Source organism: Mytilus galloprovincialis, chromosome 8, assembly GCF_965363235.1.
Source record: "Mytilus galloprovincialis chromosome 8, xbMytGall1.hap1.1, whole genome shotgun sequence".
NCBI classification, from domain to species: domain Eukaryota; kingdom Metazoa; phylum Mollusca; class Bivalvia; order Mytilida; family Mytilidae; genus Mytilus; species Mytilus galloprovincialis.
Genome location: NC_134845.1, coordinates 81,903,318 through 81,906,431, shown reverse-complemented (window position 1 = coordinate 81,906,431; position 3,114 = coordinate 81,903,318). Strand labels below are relative to the sequence as shown.

Below are 3,114 nucleotides of genomic sequence, written 5' to 3'. Positions count from 1 at the left end.
GTATGGGCTTTGCTCATTGTTGACCTATAGTTGTTAATGTCTGTGTCATTTTGGTCTTTTGTGGATAGTTGTCTCATTGGTAATCATACCACATCTTCTTTTTTTATATAATATAAGAAAATCCATTTTCCTATATTGGTACATTTAAATAAAACAAATGGTTATTTGAACCTGGTTTTGCGGATAGCCAAACCTCGCGCTTTGTTTTAAATAGCAATCATATATGCTCTGTGTTGAAGGCCGTACCTTGACCGTTACTATTTTCTTTAATAAATTGTTACTTGGATGGAGAGTTGTCTCGTTGGCACTCATACCTTAATTTCCTACGTCTATCTACATGATCTATAAGCAGTTAAAAACCTGAAATTTTCTGATCATTTCTTATTAAAAAAAGGTAAACAAATCATCAAAACAGAACTAGTATTTGTGACACACATTTTACTTACCTAGATGTATATAGTATGGAAGTGACATGTTAATTACATTTTCTGGCACATTGTTTGTTTCAAAAAGTTAAAGCGACCTACTAAACTATACAACGGGTAAGATATTTGTTACATACCAATGCATGTAGGCGGCTCACAACATCTGTTTGTATTGCAAAAAGGGCCTATGCCTGTATCTTGTTCATTAACATCACACACAGGTTTAATATCTCCGTTTTTAGCTTTACACTGGGCATACTGAAGCGTGTCTTAGAATAGATAAGAAAGACAAGACATGCTGTTCATAATATATTATAAATGAGTTGCACTAGTTCTAGGATTTCACGCAAAGAAAAGTATCATTACAAATATCTAACATATAGTCTTCATAAACTTTTTTTTTTACATTTAAACCTAAAAATAATGTTAGTTTAATTTATACCTTAAAAACACATCTGCGTTTATTTATTTTAGAAAATTACCAATTGTACAAGTTCCTGACCATTATTGTTACTTCATGATAAAATGTTTATAAATTAAACGATGTTTGGACGGACGTGTATTACAAAGAATCCAAGTCATGAAAAATAACTAATATTCCAAAACAAAAGACAGATTTTCATGAAATAAATTAAAACTTGATATCTTTGAAGTTGTAGAAATTGCAAAGAAATAGTAGAGCCATTAACGATGTTAAGGTCGTCAATAAACATCAAATTATCTAAATAAAAAAAATTCAATTTCTGTTGATCAATAAACATGATAAAGTACGACTAAAAAATATTATGAACAGTGGATTTTTTCTTTATTGATGGTAACAATGTTAATAAATGAAGGTAAATATACGTTGACCATAATCCGATCTCTATATTTGACGTGTTGTTGATAAGTTGTATTCGTGATTTTGCTAAAGTCTACATACCACCTATAGAAAAGGAGTAATTCGTTCGACATTTCGCACTGTATCCCTTAGTCTACAAAACTGTTTTTCGTTTCAATCAACAAATCACAATCAATCAACAGTAATATGTGTACGCGGTTTTTCATACCATAACATGTAGGCGGCAATCAACTTATATCACTATTGCAGCAGGGACCTGTGTAACACACCATAATATGTAGGCGGCAATCAACTTATATCACTATTGCAGCATGAACCTGTGTTACACACCATAATATGTACCCGGCAATCAACTTATATCATTATTGCAGCATGAACCTGTGTTACATACCATAACATGTAGGCGGCAAGCAACGTAAATCAATATTGCAGCATGAACCTGTGTAACATTTGTACGTACCAATACATGTAGGCGGCTGGCAACATCTATTACTATTGCGGCAACATGAACCTGTGTCTTCTTCATCTACAGCACACGTTTGTTTACATATTCCACCTTCAGCTTTGCATTGACGTGTATCTAGATATGCAATTGATACAAATATAATTTCTATTTTTTTATAATCCTTTCTTTAATTATAGGAAATATAGAAAGAAATACTGTTATTCTTAATTGTACACTGTGTCTACATTCCTATGGACTGGTTAACTGTTAGTTATAACACAATGTCACTTTTAACTTATTATGTCTTTTAGTTTTGTTCAATATAATGGATGCATGTGTGACTGTTATCGAAGCAAATAAGAAATAAATTCAAGTTAAATCGATTATGTTTTACTGTTTCAAATCAGGAATATGACAGTTGATATCAATCGTTTGTTGTTTTTGATCTTTTCTTTTTAACATTTCCTGAACAACTTTTTTTTTTAAATTTGATCCAGTCAATCTATATGTTTTATTATTTATTTATATGCTAGTTTTATAGCTGTTGATATGCGCAATAAGAACAAACAGAAATTAATTGATTTTAGAAAATACGAAAAGTATATATTAGAAAATATACTCGTTTACTGACTATTTAAAATTAAAAAAATCAAGTAGGCCTGACTACTTGTTATCATCATGATCATAGGTTGTTAAAAACAGATCAAACAAAACGAATTCGTATAAAATTAGATTGAAAAAAAACGTATCTAAATGCTGTCATTTGTATTAAAAACCAGACTGTAATCAACTCGAAAAAACTAAAACTAAAAAAAGTTAAACTTTATTTTACATACATAATTGTACTTTGATTCTGCATTAATGTATAAAACCACATCACAAATTTGAAGAAAACAATAAGACAACAGAAAATTCTTGTCCATTGTATTAAAAAAAATAATATATTTTCAAATAACGATAAAGATGTCTTACTTTTAACTTTAAGAACTGTCACTGCTGCAGCACAAACAATGAAAATGGCAAGTACAAATACAAATTTCATCTTGGTGTTCTGTTCAGAACATGTAAATTGTAAGTAATGTAATTATGAATGTATATATATATATGTATATATATAATGTCTAAAAATAGCAACAATCAACATTCAATCTAATTAAGCGTGGATCAGTTTGTGAAAATAAACTGATACAGTTACTGAATTAAAATTATATAAATGTCTAAGAATATAACTAAAACACACTAATTGATATATTAAAAAGTTCTATTAGATGTTAAATAGAAATACGCAATATTTCGCTAAACAAATTAGCTTCATCAGGCGTGTGCATTTCTCAAGGTGAAATCGGATGCATGACAGAAAAATATTTTTGTAGCTTAATCTATACAAGATTTGAGGGATGGGT

The 3,114-nt window shown here is 29.6% G+C and overlaps 1 long non-coding RNA gene across 1 annotated transcript; it reads right to left on the bottom strand.

The window, feature by feature from the left end:
* Positions 1-562: 562 nt before the first annotated feature.
* On the bottom strand, positions 563-2,788 carry LOC143043573 (uncharacterized). Its single transcript, XR_012968476.1, has 3 exons — positions 2,684-2,788; positions 1,727-1,846; positions 563-694 (listed from the first exon to the last, which is right to left on the bottom strand). It is a non-coding gene; the product is annotated as an uncharacterized LOC143043573 (long non-coding RNA).
* Between the last annotated feature and the right edge of the window lie 326 nt (positions 2,789-3,114).